Source organism: Callithrix jacchus, chromosome 1, assembly GCF_049354715.1.
Source record: "Callithrix jacchus isolate 240 chromosome 1, calJac240_pri, whole genome shotgun sequence".
Lineage (NCBI taxonomy): Eukaryota > Metazoa > Chordata > Mammalia > Primates > Cebidae > Callithrix > Callithrix jacchus.
In genome coordinates, this window is record NC_133502.1 from 81,743,049 (window position 1) to 81,759,579 (window position 16,531).

Sequence of the window (16,531 nt, forward strand, 5' to 3'; positions counted from 1 at the left end):
AGAAAGGCTTAAGAAATGCCTGCAAACACATATCAGTTTAACTATGTAAGATGAATGCACACATTGACGACCGTTCTTTAGGTAGCTCCGTTTTTGTTTTAGAAGCAGATACTTCTCAATACAGCGTTTGCTCCCATTCACTCTGGTATATCAAAACGCAGCTGCTAGAAGAAACGTGCTTGTCACTCTCTGATTCTGAACCCGGATTCAACTCCCTACGTTAAGCAAACACCCAGCAGTGCAGTTATAAATATACGTTCGTTTTGTGTTTTAGACGGAGATTTACATCTATTTCTTGAATGCCTGGATTTGCCTGCGAAAGTGCGTTTTCCGCTTCTTCAAGGAAAGGGTTTAGAAACTCCTGCAAACACACATCTGTTTAACTATGTAAGTTGAATGCACACATTGAAGACCGTTCTGTTAGGTAGCTCCGTTTTGGTTTTAGATGCAGATATTCCTCAATACAGCGTTTGCTCCCATTCACTCTGGTATATCAAAACGCAGCTCCTAGAAGAAACGTGCTTGTCACTCTCTGGTTCTGTACACGGATTCACCTCCCTTAGTTAAGCAAACAGCCAGCAGTGCAGTTATAAAGATACGTTCGTTTTGTGTTTTAGACAGAGATTTACAGCTATTTCTTGAATGCCTGGATTTAACTGGGTATATGGGTTTTCCGCTTCTTCACAGAAAGAATTTAGAAACTCCTGCAAACACACATCAGTTTACCTCTGTAAGTTGAATGCACACATTGAAGACCGTTCTGTTAGGTAGCTCCGTTTTGGTATTAGAAGCAGATATATTTCAATAAAGCATTTGCTCCCTTTCACTCTGGTATATCAAAACGCAGCTCCTAGAAGAAACGTGATTGTCACTCTCTGATTATGAACGCGGATTCAACTCCCTTAGTTAAGCAAACACCCAGCAGTGCAGTTATAAAGATACGTTCGTTTTGTGTTTTTGACGGAGATTTACAACTATTTCTTGAATGCCTGGATTTGGCTGGGAAAATGCGTTTTCTACTTCTCCCCAGAAAGGGTTTAGAAACTCCTACAAACACACATCAGTTTAACTCTTTAAGTCGAATGCACACATTGAAGACCATACTGTTAGGTAGCTCCGTTTTGGTTTTATAAGCAGATATTTCACAATACAGCGTTTGCTTTCATTCACTCTGGTATATCAAAACGCAGCTCCTAGAAGAAACGTGCTTGTCACTCTCTGATTCTGAACGCGGATTCAATTCCCTTAGTTAAGCAAACACCCAGCAGAGCAGTTTGAACGATATGTTGGTTTTGTGTTTTAGACGGAGACTTACAGCTATTTCTTGAATGCCTGGATTTGGCTGGCCAAATGCGTTCTCCGCTTCTTCACAGAAAGGGTTTAGAAACTCCTGAAAACACACATCAGTTTAACTCTGAAAGTTGAATGCACACATTGAAGACCGTTCTGTTAGGTAGCTCCGTTTTTGTTTTAGAAGCAGATATTTCTCAATACAGCGTTTGCTCCCCTTCACTCTTGTATATCAAAACGCAGCTCCTAGAAGAAACGTGCTTGTCACTCTCTGATTCTGAGCCCAGATTCAACTCCCTTAGTTAAGGAAACACCCAGCAGAGCAGTTTTAAAGACACCTTCGTTTTGTGTTTTAGACAGAGATTTACAGCTATTTCTTGAATGCCTGGATTTGGCTGGGAAAATGCGTTCTCCACTTCTTCACAGAAAGGGTTTAGAAACTCCTTAAAACTCACATCAGTTTAACTCTGAAAGTTGAATGCACACATTGAAGACCGTTCTGTTAGGTAGCTCAGTTTTGGTTTTAGAAGCAGATATTTCTCAATACAGGGTTTGCTCCCATTCACTCTGGTATATCAAAACGCAGCTCCTAGAAGAAACGTGCTTGTCACTCTCTGATTCTGAGCCCAGATTCAACTCCCTTAGTTAAGGAAACACCCAGCAGAGCAGTTTTAAAGACACCTTCGTTTTGTGTTTTAGACAGAGATTTACAGCTATTTCTTGAATGCCTGGATTTGGCTGGGAAAATGCGTTCTCCACTTCTTCACAGAAAGGGTTTAGAAACTCCTTAAAACTCACATCAGTTTAACTCTGAAAGTTGAATGCACACATTGAAGACCGTTCTGTTAGGTAGCTCAGTTTTGGTTTTAGAAGCAGATATTTCTCAATACAGGGTTTGCTCCCATTCACTCTGGTATATCAAAACGCAGCTCCTAGAGGAAACGTGCTTGTCACTCTCTGATTCTGAACGCGGATTCAACTCCCTTAGTTAAGCAAACACCCAGCAGAACAGTTTGAAAGATACGTTCGTTTTGTGTTTTAGACGGAGATTTACAGCTATTTCTTGAATGCCTGTATTTGGCCTGGAAAATTCGTTTTCCGCTTCTTCACAGAAGTGGTTTAGAAACTCCTGCAAACACACATCAGTTTAACTCTGTAAGTCGAATGCACATATTGAAGACCGTTCTCTTAGGTAGCTCCGTTTGTTTTAGAAGCAGATATTTCTCAATACAGCGTTTGCTCCCATTCACTCTTGTATATCAAAACGCAGCTCCTAGAAGAAACGTGCTTGTCACTCTCTGATTCTGAACGCGGATTCAATTCCCTTAATTAAGCAAACACCCAGCAGAGCAGTTTGAACGATATGTTGGTTTTGTGTTTTAGACGGATACTTACAGCTATTTCTTGAATGCCTGGTTTTGGCTGGGAAAATGCGTTCTCCGCTTCTTCACAGAAAGCCTTTAGAAACTCCTGCAAACACACGTCACTTTCACTCTGTAATTTAAGTGCACACATTGAAGACTGTTCTTTTAGGTAGCTCCGTTTTGGTTTTAGAAGCAGATATTTCTCAATTCAGCGTTTGCTCCAATTCACTCTGGTATGTCAAAACGCAGGTCCTAGAAGAAACGTGCTAGCCACTCTCTGATTCTGAAGGCAGATTCAACTCCCTTAGTTAAGCAAACCCCCAGTAGAGCAGTTTGAAAGATACGTTCGTTTTGTGTTTTAGACGGAGATTTATAGCTATTCCTTGAATGCCTGGATTTGGCTGGGAAAATGCGTTTTATGCTTCTTCAAAGATAGGCTTAAGAAATGCCTGCAAGCACACATCAGTTTAACTATGTAATTTGAATGCACACATTGACGACCGTTCTGTTAGGTAGCTCCGTTTTTGTTTTAGAAGCAGATACTTCTCAATACAGTGTTTGCTCCCATTCACTCTGGTATATCAAAACGCAGCTGCTAGAAGAAACGTGCTTGTCACTCTCTGATTCTGAACCCGGATTCACCTCCCTTAGTTAAGCAAACAGCCAGCAGTGCAGTTATAAAGATACGTTCGTTTTGTGTTTTAGACAGAGATTTACAGCTATTTCTTGAATGCCTGGATTTGGCTGGGTATATGGGTTTTCCGCTTCTTCACAGAAAGAATTTAGAAACTCCTGCAAACACACATCAGTTTAACTCTGTAAGTTGAATGCACACATTGAAGACCGTTCTGTTAGGTAGCTGCGTTTTGGTATTAGAAGCAGATATATTTCAATACAGCATTTGCTCCCTTTCACTCTGGTATATCAAAACGCAGCTCCTAGAAGAAACGTGCTTGCCACGCTCTGATTCTGAATGCGGATTCAACTCCCTTAGTTAAGCAAACAGCCAGCAGTGCAGTTATAAAGATACGTTCGTTTTGTGTTTTTGACAGAGATTTACAACTATTTCTTGAATGCCTCATTTTGGATGGGAAAATGCGTTTTCCGCTTCTTCCCAGAAAGGGTTTAGAAACTGCTACAAACACACATCAGTTTAACTCTTTAAGTCGAATGCACACATTGAAGACCGTTCTGTTAGGTACCTCCGTTTTGGTTTTAGAAGCAGATATTTCTCAATACAGCGTTTGCTCCCATTCACTATGGTATATCAAAACGCAGCTCCTAGAAGAAACGTGCTTGTCACTCTCTAATTCTGAACGCGGATTCAACTCCCTTAGTTAAGCAAACACCCAGCAGAGCAGGTTGAACGATACGTTCGTTTTGTGTGTTACACGGAGGTTTACATCTATTTCATGAATGCCTGGATTTGGCTGGGAAAATGCGTTTTCCGCTTCTTCACAGAAAGGGTTTAGAAACTCCTGCAAACACAAACCAGTTTAACTCTGTAAGTTGAATGCACACAATGAAGACCGTTCTGTTAGGTAGCTCCGTTTTGGTTTTAGAAGCAGATATTTCTCAATACAGCGTTTGCTCCCATTCACTCTGGTATATCAAAACGCAGCTCCTAGAAGAAACGTGCTTGTCACTCTCTGATTCTGAGCGCGGATTCACCTCCCTTATTTAAGCAAACACACAGCAGAGCAGTTTGAAAGATAAGTTCGTTTTGTGTTTTAGACGGAGATTTACAGCTATTTCGTGAATGCCTGGATTTGGCTGGGAAAATGCTTTTTCCGCTTCTTCCCAGAAAGTGTTTAGAAACTCCTGAAAACACACATAAGTTTAACTCTGTAAGTTGAATGCACACATTGAAGACCATTCTGTTAGGTAGCTCCGTTTTGGTTTTAGAAGCAGATATTTCTCAATACAGCGTTTGCTCCCATTCACTCTGGTATATCAAAACGCAGCTCCTAGAAGAAACGTGCTTGTCACTCTCTAATTCTGAATGCGGATTCAACTCCCTTAGTTAAGCAAACACCCAGCAGAGCAGGTTGAACGATACGTTCGTTTTGTGTGTTACACGGAGGTTTACATCTATTTCATGAATGCCTGGATTTGGCTGGGAAAATGCGTTTTCCACTTCTTCACAGAAAGGGTTTAGAAGCTCCTGCAAACACAAACCAGTTTAACTCTGTAAGTTGAATGCACACAATGAAGACCGTTCTGTTAGGTAGCTCCGTTTTGGTTTTAGAAGCAGATATTTCTCAATACAGCGTTTGCTCCCATTCACTCTGGTATATCAAAACGCAGCTCCTAGAAGAAACGTGCTTGTCACTCTCTGATTCTGAGCGCGGATTCACCTCCCTTATTTAAGCAAACACACAGCAGAGCAGTTTGAAAGATAAGTTCGTTTTGTGTTTTAGACGGAGATTTACAGCTATTTCGTGAATGCCTGGATTTGGCTGGGAAAATGCTTTTTCCGCTTCTTCCCAGAAAGTGTTTAGAAACTCCTGAAAACACACATAAGTTTAACTCTGTAAGTAGAATGCACACATTGAAGACCGTTCTGTTAGGTACCTCCGTTTTGGTTTTAGAAGCAGATATTTCTCCATACAGCGTTTGCTCCCATTCACTCTGGTATATCAAAACGCAGCTCCTAGAAGATACGTGCTTGTTACTCTCTGATTCTGAACGCGGATTCAACTCCCTATGTTAAGCAAACACCCAGCAGTGCAGTTATAAATATACGTTCGTTTGGTGTTTTAGACGGAGATTTACAGCTATTTCTTGAATTCCTTGATTAGGCTTGGAAAATGCGTTTTCCGCTTCTTCACAGAAAGGCTTAAGAAATGCCTCCAAACACACATCAGTTTAACTCCATAAGTTGAATGCACACATCGACGACCGTTCTGTTAGGTAGCTCTGTTTTGGTTTTAGAAGCAGATATTTCTTAATACAGCGATTGCTCCCATTCACTCTGGTATATCAAATCGCAGCTCCTAGAAGAAACGTGCTTGTCACTCTCTGATTCTGAACGCGGATTCAACTCCCTTAGTTAAGCAAACACCACGCAGTGCAGTTATAAAAATACGTTCGTTCCGTGTTTTAGACGAAGATTTACACCTATTTCTTGAATGCCTGGATATGGCTGGGAAAATGCGTTTTCGACTTCTTCACAGAAACGCTTAAGAAATGACTGCAAACACACATCAGTTTAACTTAGTAAGTTGATTGTACACATTGACGACCGTTCTGTTAGGTAGCTCCGTTTTGGTTTTAGAAGCAGATACTTCTCAATGCAGCGTTTGGTCCAATTTACTCTGGTATATCAAAACGCAGGTCCTAAAAGAAACGTGCTTCTCACTCTCTGATTCTGAACGCGGATTCAATTTCTTAGTTAAGCAAACACCCATCAGAGCAGTTATAAAGATACTTTCGTTTTGTGTGTTAGACGGAGATTTACAGCTATTTTTGAATGCCTAAATTTGGCTGGGAAAATGCGTTTTCCGATTCTTCACAGAAAGGGTTTAGAAACTCCTGCAAACACACATCAGTTTAACTCTGTAAGTTGAATGCACACATTGAAGACCGTTCTGTTAGGTAGCTCCGCTTTGGTTTTAGAACCAGATATTTCTAAATACAGCGTTTGCTCCCATTCACTCTGGTATATCAAAACGCAATTCCTAGAGGAATCGTGCTTGTAACTCTCTGATTTTGAACGCGGATTCAACTCTCTTAGTTAAGCCAACACCTAGCAGAGCAGTTTGAAAGATACGTTCGTTTTGTGTTTAGACGGAGATTTTCTACAATTTCTTGAATGCCTGGATATTGCTGGGAAAATACGTTTTCCGCTTCTTCACAGAAAAAGGTTAGAAACTCCTGCAAACACACATCAGTTAAACTCTGTAAGCTAAATGCACACATTGAAGACCGTTCCGTTAGGTAACTCCGTTTTGGCTTTAGAAGCAGAAATTACTCAATACAGAGTTTGCTCCCATTCACTCTGATATATCAAAACGCAGCTGCTAGAAAAAACGTGCTTCTCACTCTGATTCTGAACGCGGATTCACCTCCCTTAGTTAAGCAAACACCCAGGAGAGCGGTTTGAAAGATACGTCCGTTTTGTGTTTTAGACGAAGATTTACAACTATTTCTTGAATGCATGTATTTGGCTGGGACAATGCGTTTTCTACTTCTTCACAGAAAAAGTTTAGAAACTCCTGCAAACACACATCAGTTTAACTCTGTATGTTGCACGCAAACACTGAAGGCCTTTCTGTTAGGTTGCTCCGTTTTCGTTTTAGAAGCAGATATTTCTCCAAACCGCGTTTACTCCCATTCACTCCGGCATATCAAAACTCAGCTCCGAGAAGCAACGTGCTTCTCACTCTCTGAATCTAGAGGCAGATTCAACTCCCTTAGATACGCGAACACCCAGCAGAGCAGTCTGAAGGATACCTTCGTTTTGTGTTTTAGACGGAGATTTACAGCTATTTGGGAAATGCTTGCATTTGGCTGGGAAAATGCGTTTTCCCCTTCTTCACAGAAAGTGTTTAGAAACTCCTGCAAGCACACATCAGTTTAACTCCATAAGTTGAACGCACACATTGATTGCCGTTCTATAAGGTTTCTCCGTTTTGGTTTTTGAAGCAGATATTTCTCCAAACCGCATTTACTCTTATTCACTCTGTCATATCAAAACGCAGCTTTGAAAAGCAACGTGCTTCTCACTCTCTGAATCCAGTCGCAGATTCAACTCCCTTAGTTAAGCGAACACCCAGGAGAGCAGTCTGAAGGATACGTTCGTTTTGTGTTTTAGACGGAGAATTACAGCTATTTGGGAAATGCTTGCATTTGGCTGAGAATATGCGTTTTCCGCTTCTTCACAGAAAGGGTTTAGAAACTCCTGCAAGGACATATAAGTTCAACTCCGTAAATTGAACGCACACATTGAAGGCCGTTCTGTTAGGTTGCTCCGTTTTGGTTTTAGAAGCAGATATTTCTTCAACCCGCGTTTACTCCCATTCACTCTGGCATATCAAAACTCAGTTCGGAGAAGCACGTTCTTAACTCTCTGAATCTAAAGGCAGATTCAACTCCCTTAGGTAATCGAACACCCAGCAGAGCAGTCTGAAGCATACGTTCGTTTTGTGTTTTAGACGGAGATTTACAGCTATTTGGGAAATGCTTGCATTTGACTGGGAAAATGCGTTTTCCGCTTTTTCACAGAAAGGGATTAGAAACTCCTGAAAACACACCTCAATTTAACTTTGTAAGTTGAACGCACACATTGAAGGCCGTTCTCTTAGGTTGCTCCGTTCTGGATTTAGAAACAGATATTTCTTCAAACCGCGTTTACTCCCATTCACTCTGGCTTATCACAACGCAGCTTCCAGAAGCAATGCACTTCTCACTCTCTGAATCTAGAGGCAGATTCAACTCCCTTAGGTAAGCGAACACCCAGCAGAGCAGTCTGAAGGATACGTTCCTTTTGTGTTTTAGACGGAGATTTACAACTATTTGGGAAATGCTTGCATTTGGCTGGGAAAATGCGTTTTCCGCTTCTTCACAGAAAGGGTTTAGAAACTCCTGCAAACACAATTCTGTTTAACTCTGTAAGTTGAACGCACACATTGAAGGCCGTTCTGTTAGGTTGCTCCGTTTTGGTTTTAGAAGCAGATATTTCTGCAAACCGCGTTTACTGCCATTCACTCTGGGTTATCAAAACGCAGCTTCGAGAAGCAACGTGCTTCTAACTCTCTGAATCTAGATGCAGATTCAACTGCCTTAGGTAAACGCACACCCAGCAGAGCAGTCTGAAGCATACGTTCGTTTTGTGTTTTAGACGGAGATTTTCAGCTATTTGGGAAATAGTTGCATTTGCCTGTAAAAATGCGTTTTCCGCTTCTCCACAGAAAGGGATTAAAAACTCCTGAAAACACATTTCTGTTTACCTTTGGGAGTAGAACGCACACATTGAAGGCCGTTCAGTTAGCTTGCATCGTTTTGGTTTTAGAAGCAGATAATTCTTCAAACCGCGTTTACTCCCATTCACTCTGGCTTATCAAAACGCAGCTTCGAGAAGCAACGTGCTTCTCACTCTCTGAATCTAGAGGCAGATTCCACTCCCTTAGGTAAGCGAACACCCAGCAAAGCAGTCTGAAGGATACGTTCGTTTTGTGTTTTAGACGGAGATTTACAGCTATTTGGGAAAGGCTTGCATTTGGCTGGGAAAATGCATTTTCCCCTTCTTCACAGAAAGGGTTTTGAAACTCCTGCAAACCCAACTCTGTTTAAGTCTATAAGTTGAACGCACAAATTGAAGGCCGTTCTGTTAGGTTGCTCCGTTTTGGTTTTAGAAGCAGATATTTCTCCAAACCGGTTTTACTCCCATTCACTCTGGCATATCAAAACGCAGCTCCGAGAACCAACGTGCTTCTCACTCTCTGAATCTAGAGGCAGGTTCAACTACGTTAGGTAAGCCAAAACCCAGCAGCCTGTCTCAAGGATACGTTCTTTTTGTGTTTTAGACGGAGATTTACAGCTATTTGGAAAATGCTTGCATTTGGCTGGGAAAATGCGTTATCCCCTTCTTCACAGAAAGTGTTTAGAAACTCATGGAAGCAGACATCAATTTAACTCCGTAAATTGAAGGCACACATTGAAGGCCGTTCTTTTAGGTTGGTCCGTTCTGGTTTTAGAAGCACATATTTCTCCAAACCGCGTTCACTCCCATTCACTCTGGCATATCAAAACGCCGCTCCGAGAAGCAACGTGCTTCTCACTCTCTGAATCTAGAGGCAGATTCAACATTCTTAGGTAAGCGAACACCCAGCAGAGCAGTATGAAGGATACGTTCGTTTTGTGTTTTAGACAAAGATTTACAGCTATTTGGGAAACGCTTGCATTTGGCTGGGAAAATGCGTTTTCCGCTTTTTCACAAAAAGGGTTTAGAAACTCCTGCAAGGACACATCAATTTAACTCCGTAAATTGAACGCACACATTGATGGCCGTTCTGTTAGGTTGCTCCGTTTTGGTTTTAGAAGCAGATATTTCTCCAAACCGCATTTACTCCCTTTCACTCTGGCATATCAAAACACAGCTCCGAGAAGCAACGTGCTTCTCACTCTCTGAATCTAGAGGCAGATTCAACATTCTTAGGTAAGCGAACACCCAGCAGAGCAGTCTGAAGGATACGTTCGTTTTGTGTTTTAGACGGAGATTTACAGCTATTTGGGAAATGCTTGCATTTGGCTGGGAAAATGCGTTTTCCCCTTCTTCACAGAGAGGGTTAAAAACTCCTGCAAGGACACATCAATTTAACTCCGTAAATTGAACGCACACATTGAAGGCCGTTCTGTTAGGTTGCTCCGTTTTGGTTTTAGAAGCAGATATTTCTTCAACCCGCGTTTACTCCCATTCACTCTGGCATATCAAAACTCAGCTCGGAGAAGCAACGTTCTTCTAACTCTCTGAATCTAAAGGCAGATTCAACTCCCTTAGATAAGTGAACACTCAGCAGAGCAGTCTGAAGCATACGTTCGTTTTGTGTTTTAGACGGAGATTTACAACTATTTGGGAAATGCTTGCATTTGGCTGGGAAAATGCGTTTTCCGCTTTTTCACAGAAAGGGATTAGAAACTCCTGAAAACACACCTCAGTTTAACTTTGTACGTTGAACGCACACATTGAAGGCCGTTCTTTTAGGTTTCTCCGTTTTGGTTTTAGAAGCAGATATTTCTCAAAACCGCGTTTACTCTTATTCACTCTGTCATATTAAAACGCAGCTCCGAGAAGCAACGTGCTTCTCACTCTGAATCCAGTCGCAGATTTAACTCCCTCAGGTAAGCGAACACCCAGCAGTGCAGTCTGAATGATACGTTCGTTTAGTGTTTTAGACGGAGATTTACAGCTAATAGGGAAATGCTTGCAGTTGGCTGGGAAAATTCGTTTTCCGCTTCTTCACAGAAATGGTTTACAAACTCCTCCAAACACACATCAGTTTAACTCCGTAAATTGAACGCACACGTTGAAGGCCGTTCTGTTAGGTTGCTCCGTTTAGGTTTTAGAAGCAGATATTTCTCCAAACCGCGTTTACTCCCATTCACTCCGGCACATCAAAACGCAGCTCCGAGAAGCAACGTGCTTCTCACTCTCTGAATCTAGAGGCAGATTCAACTCCCTTAGATACGCGAACACCCAGCAGAGCAGTCTGAAGGATACCTTTGTTTTGTGTTGTAGACGGAGATTTACAGCTATTTGGAAAATGCGTGCATTTGGCTGGGAAAATGCGTTTTCCCCTTCTTCACAGAAAGTGTTTAGAAACTCCTGCAAGCACACATCAGTTTAACTCCATAAATTGAACGCACACATTGATTGCCGTTCTATAAGGTTTCTCCGTTTTGGTTTTTGAAGCAGATATTTCTCCAAACCGCGTTTACTCTTATTCACTCTGTCATATCAAAACGCAGCTTTGAAAATCAACGTGCTTCTCACTCTCTGAATCCAGTCGCAGATTCAACTCCCTTAGTTAAGCGAACACCCAGGAGAGCAGTCTGAAGGATACGTTCGTTTTGTGTTTTAGACGGAGAATTACAGCTATTTGGGAAATGCTTGCATTTGGCTGGGAATATGCGTTTTCCGCTTCTTCACAGAAAGGGTTTAGAAACTCCTGCAAGGACATATAAGTTTAACTCCCTAAATTGAACGCACACATTGAAGGCCATTCTGTTAGGTTTCTCCGTTTTGGTTTTAGAAGCAGATATTTCTTCAACCCGCGTTTACTCCCATTCACCATGGCATATCAAAACTCAGCTCGGAGAAGCAACGTTCTTAACTCTCTGAATCTAAAGGCAGATTCAACTCCCTTAGGTAAGCGAACACCCAGCAGAGCAGTCTGAAGCATACGTTCGTTTTGTGTTTTAGAAGAGATTTACAGCTATTTGGGAAATGCTTGCATTTGACTGGGAAAATGCGTTTTCCGCTTTTTCAAAGAAAGGGATTAGACACTCCTGAAAACACACCTCAATTTAACTTTGTAGGTTGAACGCACACATTGAAGGCCGTTCTGTTAGGTTGCTCCATTTTGGTTTTAGAAGCAGATATTTCTCAAAACCGTGTTTACTCCCATTCACTCTGGCATATCAAAAAGCAGCTCCAAGAAGCAACGTGCTTCTCACTCTCTTAATCTAGAGACAGATTCCTCTCCCTTAGGTAAGCGAACACACAGCAAAGCAGTCTGAACGATACGTTCGTTTTGTGTTTTAGACGGAGATTTACAGCTATTTGAAAAATGCTGGCATTTGGCTGGGAAAATGCGTTTTCCGCTTCTTCGAAGAAAGTGTTTAGAAACTCCTGCAAACACATCTCAGTTTAACTCTGTAAGTTGAACGCACACATTGAAGGCCGTTCTGTTAGTTTGCTCCCTTTTAGTTTTAGAAGCAGATATTTCTTCAAACCGCGTTTATTCCCATTCACTCTGGCATACCAAAACTCAGCTCGGAGAAGAAACGTGCTTCTCACTTTCAGAATCTAGAGGCAGATTCAAATCTCTTAGGTAAGCGAACACCCAGCAGAGCAGTCTGAAGAATCCGTTCGTTTTGTGTTTTAGACGGACATTTACAGCTATTTGGGAAATGCTTGCATTTGGCTGCGAAAATGCGTTTTCCGCTTCTTCACAGAAAGGGCTTAGAGACTCCTGCAAACACAAATCAGTTTATCTCGGTAAGTTGAACGCACACATTGAAGGCCGTTCTGTTAGGTTGCTCCGTTTTGGTTTTAGAAGCAGATATTTCTCCAAACCGCGTTTACTCTCATTCACTCTGGCAAATCAAAACGCAGCTCCGAGAAGAAACGTGTTTCTAACTCTCTGAACCTGGAGGCAGACTCAACTCCCTTAGATAAGCGAACACCCCGCAGATCCGTCTGAAGGATACGTTCGTTTTGTGTTTTAGACGGAGATTTACAGCTATTTGGGAAATGCTTGCATTTGGCTGGGAAAATGCATTTTCCCCTTCTTCACAGAAAGTGTTTAGAAACTCCTGCAAGGACACATCAGTTCAACTCCATAAATTGAACACACACATTGAAGCCCGTTCTGTTAGGTTGCTCCGTTTTGGTTTTAGAAGCAGATATTTCTCCAAACCGCGTTTACTCCCATTCACTCTGGCATATCAAAACGCAGATCCGAAAAACAACGCGCTTCTCACTCTATTAATCTAGAGGCAGATTCAACTTCCTTAGGTAAGCGAACACCCAGCTGAGCAGTCTGAAGGATACGTTCGTTTTGTGTTTTAAACGGAGATTTACAGCTATTTGGGAAATGCTTGCATTTGGCTGGGAAAATGCGTTTTTCGCTTCTTCACAGAAAGGGTTTTGAAACTCCTGCAAACACAACTCTGTTTAACTCCGTAAGTTGAACGCACAAATTGAAGGCCGTTCTGTTAGGTTGCTCCGTTTTGGTTTTAGAAGCAGATATTTCTCCAAACCGGTTTTACTCCCATTCACTCTGGCATATCAAAACGCAGCTCCGAGAAGCAACGTGCTTCTCACTCTCAACTACGTTAGGTAAGCGAAAACCCAGCAGACAGTCTGAAGGATACGTTCGTTTTGTGTTTTAGACGGAGATTTACAGCTATTTGGGAAATGCTTGCATTTGGCTGGGAAAATGCGTTTTCCCCTCTTTCACAGAAAGTGTTTAGAAACTCCTGGAAGCAGACATCAATTTAATTCCGTAAATTGAAGGCACACATTGAAGGCTGTTCTTTTAGGTTGCTCCGTTCTGGCTTTAGAAGCAGATATTTCTCCAAACCGCGTTCACTCCCATTCACTCTGGCATATCAAAACGCCGCTCCCAGAAGCAACGTGCTTCTCACTCTCTGAATCTAGAGGCAGATTCAACATTCTTAGGTAAGCGAACACCCAGCAGAGCAGTCTGAAGGATATGTTTGTTTTGTGTTTTAGACGGAGATTTACAGCTACTTGGGAAATGCTTGCATGTTACTGGGAAAACGCATTTTCCCCTTCTTCACAGAAAGTGTTTAGAAACTCCTGAAAGCACACATCAGTTTAACTCCATAAATTGAACGCACACATTGAACGCCGTTCTGTTAGGGTTCTCCGTTTTGGTTTTTGAAGCAGATATTTCTCCAAACCGCGTTTACTCTTATTCACTCTGTCATATCAAAACGCAGCTTTGAAAAGCAACGTGCTACTCACTCTCTGAATCCAGTCGCAGATTCAACTCCCTTAGTTAAGCGAACACCCAGGAAAGCAGTCTGAAGGATACGTTCGTTTTGTGTTTTAGATGGAGAATTACAGCTATTTGGAAAATGCTTGCATTTGGCGGGGAATATGCGTTTTCCGCCTCTTCACAGAAAGCGTTTAGAAACTCCTGCAAGGACATATAAGTTTAACTCCGTAAATTGAACGCACACATTTAAGGCCATTCTGTTAGGTTGCTCCGTTTTGGTTTTAGAAGCAGATATTTCTCCAAACCGCGTTTACCCCCATTCACTCTGGCATATCAAAACGCAGCTCCCACAAGCAACGTGCTTCTCACTCTCTGAATCTAGAGGCAGATTCAACTCCCTTAGGTAAGCGAACACCCAGTAGAGCAGTCTGAAGGATACGTTCGTTTTGTGTTTTAGACACAGATTTACACCTATTTGGGACATGCTTGCATTTGGCTGGGAAAATGCGTTTTCTGCTTCTTCACATTAAGGGTTTAGAAACTCCTGCAAACACACATCAGTTTAACTCTGTGAGTTGAACGCAGACATTGAAGGCCGTTCTGTTAGGTTGCTCCGTTTTGGTCTTAGAAGCAGATAGTTCTCCAAACCCCGTTTACTCCCATTCACTCTGGCATATCAAAACGCAGCTCCGAGAAGCAACGTGCTTCTCACTCTCTGAATCTAGAGGCAGATTCAACTCTTTTAGGTAACCGAACACCCAGCAGAGCAGTCTAAAGATACGTTCCTTTTGTGTTGTAGACGGAGATTTACAGCTATTTGGGAAATGCTTGCATTTGGCTGAGAAAATGCGTTTTCCGCTTCTTCACAGAAAGGATTTAGAAACTCCTGCAAACACACATCAGCTTAACTCTGTTTGTTGAGCGCACATATTGAACGCCGTTCTCTTAGGTTGCTCGGTTTTGGTTTTAGAAGCAGATATTTCTCCAAACCGCGTTTACTCCCATTCACTCTGGCATATCAAAACGCAGCTTTTGGAAGCAACGTGCTTCTCACACTCTGGACCTAGAGGCAGATTCAACTCCCTTAGGTAATCGAACACCCAGCAGAGCAGTCTGAAGGATACGTTCGTTTTGTGTTATAGACGGAGATTTACAGCTATTTGGAAATGCTTGCATTTGGTTGGGAGAATGCGTTTTCCGCTACTTCACAGAAAGGGTTTAGAAACTCCTGCAAACACACATCAGGTTAAGTCTGTAAGTTGAACGCACACATTGAAGGCTGTTCTGTTAGGTAGCTACGTTTGGTTTTAGAAGCAGATATTTCTCAATACAGCTTTTACTCCGATTCACTCTGGAATATCCAAACGCAGCTCCTAGAAGAAACGCGCTTCTCACTCTCTGAATCTCAAGGCAGATTCCACTCCCTTAGCTAAGCGAACACACAGCAGAGCAGTCTGAAGGATACGTTCGTATTGAGTTTTAGACGGAGATTTCCAGCTATTTCTGAAATGCTTGTATTTGGCTGGAAAAATGCGTTTTCCACTTCTTCACAGAAAGGGTATACAAACTCCTGCAAACACACATCAGTTTAACTCTGTAAGTTGAACGCACAAATTGAAGGCCGTTCTGTTAGGTTGCTCCGTTTTGGTTTTAGAAGCAGATATTTTTCCAAACCGCGTTTTCTCCCATTCACTCTGGCATATCTAAACGCAGCTCCGAGAAGCAACGTGCTTCTCACTCTCTGAATCTAGAGGCAGATTCAACTCCCTTAGGTAAGCGAACACCCAGCAGAGCAGTCTGAAGGATACGTTCGTTTTGTGCTGTAGACCGAGATTTACAGCTATTTGGGAAATGGTTGCATTTGGCTGGGAAAATGCGTTTTCCGCATCTTCACTGAAAGGGTTTAGAAACTCCTGCAAACACACATCAGTTTAACTCTGTAAGTTGAACGTACACATTGAAGGCCGTTCTGTTAGGTTGCTCCGTTTTGGTTTTAGAAGCAGATATTTCTCAATACAGCGTTTACTCCCATTCACTCTGGAATATCCAAACGCAGCTCCTAGAAGAATCGCGCTTCTAACTCTCTGAATCTCAAGAAGATTCCACTCCCTTAGCTAAGCGAACACACAGCAGAGCGGTCTGAAGGATACGTTCGTTTTGAGTTTTAGACCGAGATTTCCAGCTATTTCTGAAATGCTTGGATTTGGGTGGAAAAATGCGTTTTCCGCTTCTTCACAGAAGGGGTTTACAAACTCCTGCAAACACACATCAGTTTAACTCTGTACGTTGAACGCACACATCGAAGGCCGTTCTGTTAGGTTGGTCCGTTTTGTTTTTAGAAGCAGATATTTCTCCAAACCGCGTTTGCTGCCATTCACTCTGGCATATCAAAACGCAGCTCGGAGAAGCAACGTGCTTCTCACTCTCTGAATCTAGAGGCAGATTCAACTCCCTTAGGTAAGCGAAAACCCAGCAGAGCAGTCTGAAGGATACGTTCGTTTTGTGTTGCAGACGGAGATTTACAGCTATTTGGGAAATGCTTGCATTTGGCTGGGAAAATGCGTTTTCTGCTTTTTCACAGAAAGGGTTTAGAAACACCTGCAAACACACATCAGTTTAACTCTGTAAGTTGAACGCGCACATTGAAGTCCGTTCTGTTAGGATGCTCCGTTTTGGTTTTAGAAGCAG